The sequence below is a fragment of the Hemitrygon akajei genome, chromosome 5, assembly GCF_048418815.1.
Source record: "Hemitrygon akajei chromosome 5, sHemAka1.3, whole genome shotgun sequence".
Lineage (NCBI taxonomy): Eukaryota > Metazoa > Chordata > Chondrichthyes > Myliobatiformes > Dasyatidae > Hemitrygon > Hemitrygon akajei.
Window position 1 is genome coordinate 156,666,267 of NC_133128.1, and position 14,222 is coordinate 156,680,488.

Sequence of the window (14,222 nt, forward strand, 5' to 3'; positions counted from 1 at the left end):
TAGATCGAGCTCTTAAAGATAGCAGAGTCAAGGGATATGGGGAGAGGGCAGGGAACGGGGTACTGATTGTGGATGATCAGCCACGATCACATTGAATGGCGGTGCTGGCTCAAAGGGCCAAATGGCCTATTCCTGCACCTATTGTCTATTGTCTTTGTATAACGTTAATAAATTTGTTTACACTTTTTCAATTTCTGTATTTTTTTCTGTCACAGAAAAAAAGGGGCTGCAAAATACACTTGGTTGTCATTTTATTAGGTACTCCTGTATACCTTCTCATTAATGCAAATATCTAATCAGCCAATCACATGACCAATCAATGCAAAAACACGTAGACATTGTCAAGATGTTCACTTCTGTGAAGACCAGACATCAGAATGGGGAAAGAAATGTGATCTAAGTGACTTTGACCATGAATGATTGCTGCTGCCAAAGGGGATTATCTGAGCATCTCAGAATCTGATGATTTCCTGGGAATTTCAGGCACAACGGTTACAGAGGATGGTGCAAAAATGCAAAGAAAATTTAGTAAGCAGCAGTTCTGTGGACGAAAATGCTTTGCCAATGAGAAAAATTAATGGTCAGACTGGTTCAAGCTGATGGGAAGGTGACAATAACTCAAATAAACACACGTTACAACACTGGTTGTGTAGAAAAGCATCTTTAAATGTGTAACACATTGAACTTTGAAGTGGATGGGCTACAAGAGCTGAGGGTCATGAATATGCACTCAGAGACCACCTCATTAGATATAGGAGGTACCTAATAAATGGCCTCTGAGTGTACTGTATATTAAATTTTGTTCAAATGTATGATAAGAACAAAGATTTTAACTTTTAGAATGATAGAAGGCCCCAGAATGCTCCACAGTAATTGAAGACATAGAGTCATACAACACAGATGCTACTTGTCCATGGTAAACAAATTGACCACCTAAGCCAATCATATTTACCTGTATGTAGCCTCTAGCCCTGTAAGTTTATCCTATCGGTGTAAACATTGGTTAAACATTGTAATTGCACCAAATTTTACACTCCTTCCAGCAGCTTGCTCCATATATGCACCATCCTCTACGTAAAAACTTTCTCCTCAGTTCTCTTTTAAATCTTCCCCATTAAAACTAACCCCTCTCCTCCCTTGGGAGAATGACTGTGACCAGAAAGCCAGGCCATTAACCATACTTACGATAAAAGAAATTGTTTTCTAGCCAGAAAAGGCATAAGACTGGAAGGTATTGGAGCAGAATTAGGCCATTTGGCCCATCAAGTCTGCTCCACCATTTCATCATGGCTGATCCATTTCTCTTTCAGCCCGAATCTCCTGCCTTCTCCCCATATCCCTTCATGCCCTGGCTAATCAAGAATCTATCCACCACTGCCTTAAATGTACTCAACGACTTAGCCTCCAGGGCTGACAGTAGCAACAAATTCCATAGCCTCACCACTCTCTGGCTAAAGAAAATCCTCCTCTTATCCATTCTAAATGGATATTTCTCTATTCTGAGGCTGTGTCCTCTTGGATTAAACTCCCCATCATAGGAAACATCCTCTCCACATCCACTCTATCAAGGTCTTTCAACATTTGATAGGCTTCAATGAGATTCCTCCCTCAAGGGGCAGGATAGAGAGCAGAAACGTTGAAAGGAGACAGAGGATTAGTATTGAATGATGAAGTAGCTCTAGGGGGCCGAATAGCCTCCTCCTGTTTCCGTGCTCTCTATGGTATCACAGTCTGTGCATCCTTGTTCAAACTAATATCCCTTTTATAAAGTGATGAACTGTGTTGTGTTTGAGAAAGGAAATAATATTTGAGAGAAAGCTGAAGATTGCTGCAGCTATTACGTGCTTTTTTTCAGGACTACATTAAATCTGTACTTTCTCGGGCTGATTAATGTGCATCCTTTATCTCACTTAGGATGTGTATTATAACTATTAGCCACATGCCATTTCTATGAAGATGATGATGTATGAAGTGTTCCACGGTTGTCAAAAAAATATTTTTCTGATGTATAGGGATCTGCTAAAGAAGCCTATGTGTTAAATGTTCTCGTGAGCACCATCTGTTATGAAGACATTGAAATCCTGAGCATCGATGATAATCAGGTACAAAAAAACAATATGTTCCTTGCTGAGGTCTGTATAAATGGCTGTTCAGAGAGTATTTTTATAAATGCATTTCCAAAAATAGTAAATAGAAAATGACAAGATAAAAGGAAAAGACACAAGAAAGAGAGAAAGTGGAACTAAGGTCATGAAGCAATATATCTTGTGTGCATCATATTGCCTGTGTGAATCTGTATGTTTATAAAATATGTGATGCATGTCTTCAAGTGTATACGTAATATGTGCCTTCAAGTATTTATTTCATATTTCCTTAATTTTTTGTATATTTACTTATCAATAGAGTGTACAGGTGATATACTGTATCACTATCTGTGTGCACCTTTTAAATATTTCAGAACTGACTTTAAGATGTACCCATTTTAAACAAATCAGCCTCTGCCTCCCATCTCCACCCCTCCACCTGACCCAGCTGTCTCCTTCTGCACATTGCCCTTCATCGGTCCTTGATGCACCTGTCACCTACTGGTCCCTGTGTCACCACTCAACCTTGTCCCCTTTATACCAGCTATCTACTCACTCCACCCTCTGTCCTGATGCTGTGTTTTGAACCAAAATGCTGGCAATTCCTTCTCCTCACAGATGCTGCTGTTGAGTTCCTACAGCGTTTTTTTTTGTTGCTCTTGTAATGACCTGATTCACATGGTTCATTTTTTTTCTCTGTTATGCTGTTCCTTTCTCTGTGTAAGCTGCTTGTTTGGGTTACTGTTGAAGATAAGAGATAGGAGAAATGTGAGCCATCCAGTTGGGATGGACAGATTCAGGGGAGGTTTCTCTGGTGAGGGACACCAAGGTTGGTTGGGCTTGGGGGTTTTGAGAGGGGGGAGAGAGCAGACGCCAGACAGAATGTGTTGTAGGAATCGACCTGGAAGGGGGCTGGGATTTGATGAAGCCGGGGAGATCGAAGGAGGATCAGTGAAGGGGAAACCATGAGCTCCACCTTGTGCACACTAGATCGTTTCAGTTAAAATGAGTCCTTTACTTTTTGTGCTTTTTCTTTACTAACCCTTCAGTCAAATTACGAATTATAAGGCTGAACCTTTTAATTGCATGAGGTGTACCGTCTATTATTTCATGGTACTGACTTGTAACAGGGTAACGAATCATGCAGCACCCACACAAACAGGAGGATTTGGGGGGCTTGCACTTCGATCGCCCACGTTTGGTGGGGCTGGAGGGTGTCTCCCCTCGACGGCACCAGAATGTCACAACCTATATCCCGGCTTCTGCAGACTCTTTTGTTTCCTTGTGTATCCATCTTAAATCTATACAGAAATTACTATTGGGAAAGGAATGAAGATGCAAACTTTAAAAGCAGGGTTTGTATTATAATTTAACTGAAACAGTAAATTAGATTTTACATTTGAGGACCCGGCCACCCCAAGTCGTATGCCAGTATGGAAAGAAGTGGATCCTGGCTGGCCCTTTAACAGTAAGACACCACATGACCAAGGGGGTGGTCCAGCTGCGCTACTGACTGTGGCGATATCACGTGTTAGAATGTGATGGAAAGAGTTCTGAGCATGCGCAGAAATGATAGAAAGATCTGGAAGCATGGTGCTATAAGACATATGTGGTTGTTGCTGTTAAATAGAAGTTATATTTCTTCCAGAATATGGTTTATTATTAGAAACCCAGAGTATAAGGAACACAACATGGTTTCAGAAGTCGGTCTGGAAGAATAATATGTTACCTAACACGGGAGAATTGAAGATAATCGAAAAGAGTTCGAACTGTTTCGGTGTGCTAGCAGTTTTACAAATGGAAGGGCTTCAACCTCCACCAACGCTTCAGTTGTCTGGGAATATAGCTGAGAACTCGAGAAAATTTTACAACATTTTGAAATTTATTTATTGATGATCGAAGCGGATAAAAAAACCGGAAAAAAATGAAAGTTGTGCTTCTACTCCACGTAATAGGTGAGGACGCAATTGAGGTATATAACCATTTTACTTTTGAAAATGGGGATAATTTAAATCTAAAATCGATAATGGTCAAATTTGAAGCATTTTGTATACTGAAGCATACTGTGATGTATGAGCGGTACAAATTTTTTACATATAAGCAGAGAGCTGGTGAAACTATTGATCAATATGTTACTGAACTGAGACACCAGAGTAAAACATGCGAGTTTGCAGAACTGACAGACTCTCTCACTAAAGACAGAATTGTTTGTGGCATTCTGGATATTGGTCGGAGAGAAAGACTGTTAAGAGAATAAGACTTAGACTTGGAAAACGCTTTGAGAAAAGCTTTGGAAACCGTGACGTCACAGGCTAAAGACTTTTTCATTGAGAGCTGCAACGTAGACACTGTGAAAACTGCGAACATGTTAGAAAAAATAATAAAATGATAACAAAACCGATAGAGAGCAAGACATCATCTGAGAGACAAAAGCAATGTGATCACTGTGGGCAGTGGCATCGGCCAAAACAGTGTCCAGCGTATGGGAAAATGTGCAATCACTGTTGCAAGAGTAATCATTTTTCACGCTGTTGCAGAAGTAGAAAGAAAATAAAACAAGTAAATGCAGTGCTTGAAAATGAACTTGAGGAGTTCTATATAGATGTGTTCTGTGAAAACAAAACAAAGTTAAGAATGACTGGACTATTCCATTGCATGTGAACCAAAACAACATTCTGTTTAAATTTGATACTGGAGCACAAGTAAAGGTTCTTGCAGAATCTGAGTTTAATGCATTAAAGCCAAGACCAAAGTTACATAAGACAAATATAAAAGTGACTGGGTATTCAGGTGCGGACATTCTAGTTAAAGGAACATGTGTGGCAAAGGTATCACACAAAAATATTGTGCTTTCATTTGTGGTCATGTCTAGGAATGTACAGTCAATACTGGGTCTATCTGCCTGTGAGAGACTGAATTTGGTGAAAAGAGTATTAGTCCTGGACAGTGACACAGAGTCAGAATACAGTGACTTGATGAAAGAGTATGAGGACTTGTTCAAAGGGCTTGGTTGTCTTCCAGGAGCACACGGTTAAAATTGACAACACGGTGCCACCCGTAGTGCATCCATGTAGAAAAGTGCCTTTTGCATTATGTCGTCAACTGAAAACAGAGCTTGACAGAATGAAACGGCTAGAACTCAAAGAAAGCTACCAGACCCATCCCTTTGTTACTATCATCTGACAAAGCACTGCCACCAAAACCAGAAGTTGCAATTTTGCCCTCTGGAATTAGCGCACATGCATCAATGGGCCATGCATTCCATCACAATCTCACCTCAGCGGGAGCACAGAGGCGAAATGTGCCGGTACAGTACAATACTGATCCGAAGCCAAAGAGTGACAAGAATCAGGATCCAATTGAAGAAGTGAAAGCACAAGTGAAGGAATTGAGATGTTTTATTGATATGATGAAGCCTCAGTATAAAAAAGAGATTCACAGTTAATGAATGAATTCGATGAAGAAAAGAAGATTCATATTTCATTACGAATGGAAGTGGAAGGAATTAAGAAATCTACAGTACTTGAAGATCATACATGATCCAAACAGAAGAAGAGGCAGTGTTAAGAAGAAATCACAAAGACCTCAAGAAGGAGTCAATTTTAGAGTTACAGTTAACTGATGCAGACCAGACGAAACATGGAAATAACAACAAAACACAAGAACTGTGTGAACCACTTAGAAGGTCAACTCATGTTCATAAACCCCCAGAGAGACTGATAGAGACATGTTCAATAATGCATTTGCTATAGTCAATGTTGCTAATTGTTTTTCTTTTTAAGGAAAGGAAGATGTTGTGATATCCTGTGTAAGAACGTGATTGGAGAGAGCTCTGAGCATGCGCAGAAGTGATAGAAAGATCTGGAAGCATGGTGCTGTAAGACACGTGTGGTTGTTGTTGTTCTATTTCTTCCAGAATATGGTTCGTTATTAGAAACCCATGGTACGTATTAATATAAAGAACACAACACTGATGTATTGCCTGGAGGTTCCTGAACCACCTTATGAGAGCCAGGTTTTAAGAGGAACAATCCTTGGCACAGAATGCCTACCTTTCTGAGTGCGCAGTAAACAAACTTTATATCTTCCCCTCTCCAATGATATAGGCAGAAAAAGGGAATGACCTCTAGACTTCCCCACTGTAAAGCTGGTTGGCAGAAATCCAATGTTTTTTTTCATGTCATGGAAAAACATTTTATTCAGACCTGGCAATAGTAATCCTCACTAGCTCATTCTTCTTAGGCTTCTGCCATCCTGCTTGATTGGTGGCAGAAAACCCAGCTGTTCAATACATTGCTTGTTTTCTGCATTCACCTCCAACAACTTCACATATAATGGCCAATTCATGTTGACTGATTGACAAGTTAGGTTTTCCTCAATAGATTGCTATTTTATGGAGGAACTTGAATCTGAGAGAAAACAGATAATTATGCAAGTTCCTCAGTGAACTAATTAAAATTTTCCATAATCCAACATCATTTTTATTGATTGTAGCATTTTATTTTTGGATATTTTTTAAAAGATAGATTTCTACAACTTTCATTTACACTGTATAATCCAGTTATATATTCATTTTCTTGTCAGATTTTTGGAATCATTCTCCAACAAGGATGTTTAATTGACTGAAGATGTTTTCTTTCTCTCTGGGGTTAAAATTCAAAATCTTACTGGCACCTTTAAAAATGGTGATGTGTTTACAAGTACTGGACTAAGTAGATACTGTGACTTTTCAGTCCACTGTGATTTTGTTTGTAGGTTGGAGTGAGGGAGGAGAAGTTGTTGCGAGGGATGACCTCCATATCATCATTGTCTTAAATTGGTCTCAAAATAGCCTTCTTCCAAGATGCAATTTAATTGAGTAATATTTTTCACCTACCTTGTCAGAAATTTCTTCTCTGTACTAAGAGGAGCTTTGCCTGTCAGATAGAGTTGATTAATTGGATGTTTGTGACACACAGAGGAAATAACTCCTTTTGCTTTCAGTTCCACAATGAAAATGCAGAGTTCTCTGAATAAGCTTGGCTTTTTTAATGGATTATACCAGACTGGACAGATGAAGCGGGACACGATGTGAGTGCCTTCTTGCCAAAGTGTAGCAATTGCACAGACACTATGATTGGTTTAGTTTTCTGCCACAAGCGACTTAGCCATAACAGCAGGAGGAGAAGTGAGAAAGGATGCAACCTGTCCCCTCCATTCTCCTCAGCAAGATTGATGGTAATGCTACTGTTGCAAAATCAATGCTCTAGCAAAAGAAAGAACAGACAGCAAATGATAATGACATTCATATCAAAGAATCACAGCTTCTAGGTCACGGAGAAGACAAATTTATAGCTGATTTAATTGTACTCCGTTTGGGCATTGGGGGCTATGTTAGAGTTTTTTTCTCTCTCAATTTGATGTGAACTTGCAATCAATTTCCAGCAATTCAATAATTCCTTGAATGAACGCCCGCTTACACACAGCAAACCTGAACTGGATTTCCTGGGTTGGATCATTTTGCCATAGTAATAGCAATGCCATCAACTTCAGCTGGGTTATTTAAGCACCAACTGGAAATGAAATTACCTAAAACTTTAGTTTTAAATACATAGCCCAACGTAGACTCAGTGGCCACTTTATTAGGTACAGGGTACCTAATAAAATGTATGTTTGTGGTCTTCTGCTGCTGTGGCCCACTTCCTTCAAGGTTTGATGTTTTGTGCATTCAGAGATGCTCTTCTGCACACCACTTTTGAAATGTGTGGTTATTTGGGTTACTGTCGCCTTCCTGTCAGCTTGAACCAGTCTGACCATTCTCCTCTGATTTTTCTCATTTTCTTCCCACAGAATTTCTACGTACTGGATTTTTTTTTGTTTTTCACGCCATTCATCGTAAACTCTAGAGACTGTTATGCTGATTATCCCAAGAGATACTGAGATACTCAAATCACCCTCTCTGGCACGAACAAATAGTCCATAGTCAAAGTCATTAAGGTCACACTTCTTCCCCATTCTGATGTTTGGTCTGAAAAACAACTTTGACCATGTCCGCATGCTTTTATGCATTGAGTTGCTGGCACATGATTGGCTGATTTGATATTTACGTTAACGGACAGGTGTAAAGGGAACCTAATAAAGTGGCCACTGAGTGTAACTGTGCATGCTTGTGATAGTGGAATAATCCATTCTGATTTCACTAACTGGAATGCAGCTTTCTCTGGAATTAATTTCTACTGCATCCAGACAGGAACATTGGCTTTAAGAAACAGTTGACTTTTTCTCACTGCATGGGCATACTACATCCAAGAAAGTGTTCTTTTGAGATGATTATTCATGCAGTAGATCATTTTCTACACAATACTCCTTAGATGACACAAATGAAATATTATAATCAAAGGCTAGTAGTCATAACAGAAGCTAATGAAGAACTTGTAAATTGTTGGGAAAGCACATGGTCCACAGATGGCTCTTCATTCAATTTTAGATAATCTTCATAGAACTTTTGAAAACTTACTGGAAATAAGATTTCTTCACTATCCACTACAGGAGAAAAGGCCACCATGATCTGAATTGTGCTGAAATTGTATGGAACTTCTACTAGCCCAGGTGACATTTGGTATCTAGTATATCTCCGATCCTTCAACAGATCTGACTGGTGTAGGGTTTGAACAGCAACCAAGCTCTGCTGCTGGAGCTGAATGATCAATGTGAAGCTGTTTAATAAGTTACAGACTTGTGCATTAAGCAATAAATGCACACAGGTATAAAACTTAATAAAGCCATTGAATTTGGCCATGAAAAATCGACTCCGAGAAGTTTAACCCAAGTGTTTGGACCAGCATATGATCTTTTGATTAGGCTTAATTGGTTTCTGAATTCAATATTGCACATGGCAGTTCTAGTTCATAATCACAGCAAATCAACTTTATAATTCTGCTGTCCCTCTTTTTAAAGATCTTTATTGGTGTTTTTGGCTATTTAGAGCATAGAACATAGAAAACTTACAGCACAATACAGGCCCTTCGGCCCACAATGCTGTGCGGAACATGTACGTACTTTAGAAATTACCTTGGGTTACCCATAGCCCTCTATTTTTCTGAGCTCCATGTACATTTAATTGCTTATTTTAGTTATTCTATTGCCATTAATTAATAATATGTACTATCAGGGCATGAAGGGATATGGAGAGAAGGAAGGAAATTGGGTTGAGAGGAAAATTTGGTCAGCCATGACGAATTAGCAGAGCAGACTTGATGGGCCAGATGGCCTAATTCTGCTCCTATGTCTGATGGTCTTCTGGCCTTATTTTGTCATTTCATCACTTTTACTTTCTGCTTTATCAGAGTATTTTCTATTTGATACCTCGAATATGGAATGGTACAGCATAAGAGCAGGCCCTCCAGCCCACAGTATTGTGCTGAATCAATTAAATTAGTAATCAAGTGGCCAATTAAACTAATTCCTTCTGCCTATACAGAGATTAGATCCTTCTATTTCCTGCATTTTCATGGGCCTATCTAAGAGGTTCTTGAACACTTCTGTCATATTTGCCTCCTCCACCACCCACCCCCCAGACAGCGTATTCCAGTCACCCACCACTCTGTGCAAAAATAATGCCCTACACATCTCCTTTGGACTTACTTACCCTCTCTCACCTTAAATGCATGCCCTCTAGTATTAGACATATCAACCCTGCGAAATAGAAAATGAATGTCTATTCTACCGATGCCTTTCATAATCTTATGAATCTCCATCAGATCTCCTCTCTGCCTCCGGTGTTCCAGAGAAAACAACCTATGGTTATCCAGCCTCTCCTTATGGCATTTGCTTTCTAAGCCAGGCTGTATCCTGGCAAACTTCTTCCGCACTCTCTCCAAGGTCTGGATATCCTTCCTATATGGAACAATCAGAACCGAATACAACAGTGCCAATCTTCATATTGTGAGCAAACTTACTAACCCATCCACCAATGTTTCCATCAAATCATTTACATATATAACAAACAAAATAGGTCCTGGTATTCGCGGAACCCCACTAGTCACATACTTCCAATCAGATAAATTCCATTGACCATGACCGGCTGCCTTCTATGGGCAAGGCAATTCTGAATCCAAATGGCCAAATGGCCAATGTCTATCCATGGCCTCCTCTACTATCAAGATGAGGTCACACTCAGGTTGGAGGAACAACACCTTATATACCGGCTGGGTAGCCTCCAACCTGATGGCATGAACATTGACTTCTCTAACTTTTGTTAATGCCCCTCCTCCCCTTCTTATCCCATCCCTGACATATTTAGTTGTTAGTTATTTTTTCTCTCTCTCTGCACATCACTCTGCCTGTTCTCCATCTCCCTCTGTGCTTCCCACCCCCTTTCTTTCTCCCGAGGCCTCCCGTCCCACAATCCTTCCCCTTCTCCAGCTCTGTATCACTTCCACTAATCACCTTTCCAGCTCTTAGCTTCATCCAACCCCCTCCGGTCTTCTCCTATCATTTCACATTTCCCCCTTCCCCAACTACTTTCAAATCTCTAAGTATCTTTCCCTTCAGTTAGTCCTGATGAAGGCTCTCGGCCTGAAACGTCGACAGTGCTTCTCGTTATAGATGCTGCCTGGCCTGCTGTGTTCCACCAGCATTTTGTGTGTGTGGCCAATTCTTTGTGGATCCCTTTCACTTCTCCTTTCTCTACCTCTGCACTTGTTTAGAATCTACACTGTTCATCATTTCTGATCTTTTCCCTTTGGTGTGAAGCTCTGATACCTTTTGTCCTTCACGGATGCTTCTGGGCTAGAGTCTCGGCACAAATGCCAACTGTTTATTTCCCTCCATAGATGCTGCCTAACCTGCTGAGTTCCTTCAGCCTTTAGTATGTGTTTCTCAGAGTATTTCCTACACTTTCTGATCTGTAGGAGCCTGCTGCAGTATGGACCAGAATAAGACCAACAAATTTACTACTGACCCTGCAGCAAAGACACTGACTTAAGAGCGTTATAGAATATTGAATGCATTTGATACACATGATTGACAATTACATTGCCTGAGTTTAAAGAGACAGCTTCTTGTGCAGTAGTTTAAATCTTTCTCTGTCAGCCACTTTTGTCTGAGGCAAATATATTTTTAAGTTTCTATAACCTTTAGCTAACTCATTTTACGTCTTCACCGATGTCAATGACTCGTGCTGGCTATCAGGTCTTTTGAGTTATCTTTTGAAAATCAGCAGTTAAGGGAGCCTCGAGGGCTTCTGTCCAGATTATTGCATTGGCTGATCCTGCTGAGCAATAGGCTGACCGATGTCCTGGGATAAGATATTTGTCATACATGCACTGACAGTTGCTAAAATGCAATTGTCTTTGAAGACAGCAGTGTCCAAACTATATTTTCCACAAGTTTTTCCTTTGGTGCCTTTGGAAAAGTAGCCTAACATGAATTGTTTAATGTCTCTCACCAGCTCTAGGTATTATCTCATGAGGCTTTCTTAGACAATGTTAATTTATTACAAAAAAAACTGTTCTGAAAATTAAGTGACAAAATATGCGAGCTTTTCAAGTGATCAATGAACACCCAAATATCGTAATATTATTCATTGTATATCTTGCTACAGTTTGACAATTTGGAAGTTATAATTGCATTGAAACATAGCAAGAGTGAAACATAATTTATATGAACAATCAAAGCTAAATATGGTTAACTTGTATTCTGTTGTGAATAAGCATATTGTTACTTTATATATATTGAACTTTTAGCTAATACCAACAAATATTAGTTGTTAAATTGCCTATGATAAATGCAATAGAAATCTAGTTACTAGTACAACCTTAGCCTGTATTGAAGGGTTTGTACAAAAACTTAGTGTTCTTGAATGAATATACTTGTATATTGCTTGCATACTGCTAGTAAAATTCCCTATTTAAAAATATTTTCATATTCACTCAAGTGCAAAATACTCCAAGCAAAATAAAACGTTGCTTCTACTTGAGCATTGAAGTGAAAAGATGTATCTGGCACCTGACAAAAATGCAAACTACTCATACATTTCAGGAACCCATACAGATTGATATTCATCATATCCACATAGACATGAAGCTCAGTCTATTATCCACGTGCACACATGTGGGTGGACTTAATACACATAAATCTCAACCTGTGCGTGCATATATAGACACACACACACACACAAAAAAAACAGATGCACAGTAACAGAGAGCACCATAGTTAGATTTTTGGATGGATATTCCAAGGATGAGACAATTGATCCGGAAGTAAAAGATCTGGATCTGGATGTGGAAATGTAACATTACAGCTAGATAATTTAAAATTAAAGTATTAAATAAATTGGTAATTAATAAAATGCTATCATTTATATGAGCGTGAACTTATTGGATGATATTAAAATATACGTATTTGGTGCACTAATGTACTTCAGGGAAGGGAAATCTAATGACTTTACCCAGTCTGGCCTATTCACCATTCCAGGCTATTGTACTGACTCTTAGCCTTACTCTGAAATAGCTGAATAATCTAATTATAGGCAATTAAGGATGTGCAATAAATGCTGGCAATGCCAGAGATTGCCATATCCCATTAGTGAAAAGAACAAAATGAAAACAAAGGTACCTCATCCCCTCATACCCTATAACATATCCACCAAAATGTCACGGTCTCAGACATTTTCACAGCCCTTTTCCTCTCTTATACTTCCAACCCATGTTCATGTACAGTATATGTATCCTTCAATGTATGTGCAATTCACATACACCAATTCAAGAAACCTGTTCACCTGTATCCGTCACACCATTTACTCCACATCACATGGACCAGACCCCAGTGTGTGCCCCAGAAGAAATATTCCATCCTATGAACACCCAACTAGACTTGGGCACTTAATTGAAACCCATCTCATAAAGAAGCACACGTCCCAACATATGCACCTGTATCTTTCCCAGGCACCTGATACATTTACTCACACTTACTCCTTACCACACTCATTGCCACAGACTGCTGTGGAGGTCATGTTATTGAGTATAATAAATAGAGGTTCTATTAGAAAGGGTGTCAAAAGTTTCCGGGAGAAGAAAGAATGGGATTGAGGCAGAATAATAAATCAGCTGTGATTAAATAACAAAGCAGAGTTGATGGGCCAAATGGCCTAAGTTTGCTCCAACACCTTATGGTCTATTCACACACACACATGCATACACGAGTCTGAGGCAACCTTAATCTGCCACGCAGAGACACAGATGCGCACACACACATTACTTTTCCAATTACGACTTTCACTGAGGTAGAACTCAAGAATAATGAAGCTTTAATTTAATATTTAAATTACGATCAATCAAATTCTCACAGGTTCCCTGGTGGTGAAGTGTAATACATAAAGTGAACTTGTGGCATTATTGAATCATTCTGGTGGGTTAAAAAGCATTCTCTGCTACTGATACATTGATTTGTGCTGGAGGTATACATCGAATCTTATAACACTGACCTACTAATGGTTTCATTCAGCAGAACCATTTAACTGTGCCCTGGAAACACTTGAATTAGAGACCAGAAAACTATCATGCTTTTTAAATTAAATTTCAGAAGATTAGAATATTAGATGCATGATTAACTGCAATTTGATTTTCCTTCTACAGTGGAGTATATATCATTTCCCACAAAATTCCAAATACATCAACTCACTTAAGGTTCAATGTCAGGTTCATTGGGTTCACCCAGAGCTGGCTTGTGCCTCTGACATGGGCTGTGGACTCTCATTATGCCAAATTTATACACAGCTCCTGCTGAGCATTAATCCTAGCTGAAATCACACCAGTCTTTGCCATCAAGAACGTTATCACTTCGTGTTTCTATCCAACCTTATGGCTTGTGTTATCTGAAACAGCACTCGGTTTTGCTAATCCATCTCACCACTTGCCTGGGGCCAGTAAAGGATGATGAATTGAGGTCTATCTAGCATTTTATTTCACCAAATTGCCCACCAGATGCCACTTGCTGCTGCGATTCTTTTTCAGAACCTTGAAACTGGGGAAACCTACTGCAGAGCCCAGGACCAAAAGCACAAAGTTGCCATGTGGCAGAGGCCTCATGGTGAACACCCGTGGATTTTGCCATGATGCATTTGGTGTTCTGTCTCATAATAGCCCGAGCAGAGATAAT

At 39.5% G+C, this 14,222-nt stretch overlaps 1 pseudogene; it reads left to right on the top strand.

Annotated features, from left to right (window-relative positions):
* Window positions 1-14,222, top strand: part of LOC140727257 (elongation factor 2-like) — a 75,300-nt pseudogene that overhangs the window by 37,039 nt on the left and 24,039 nt on the right.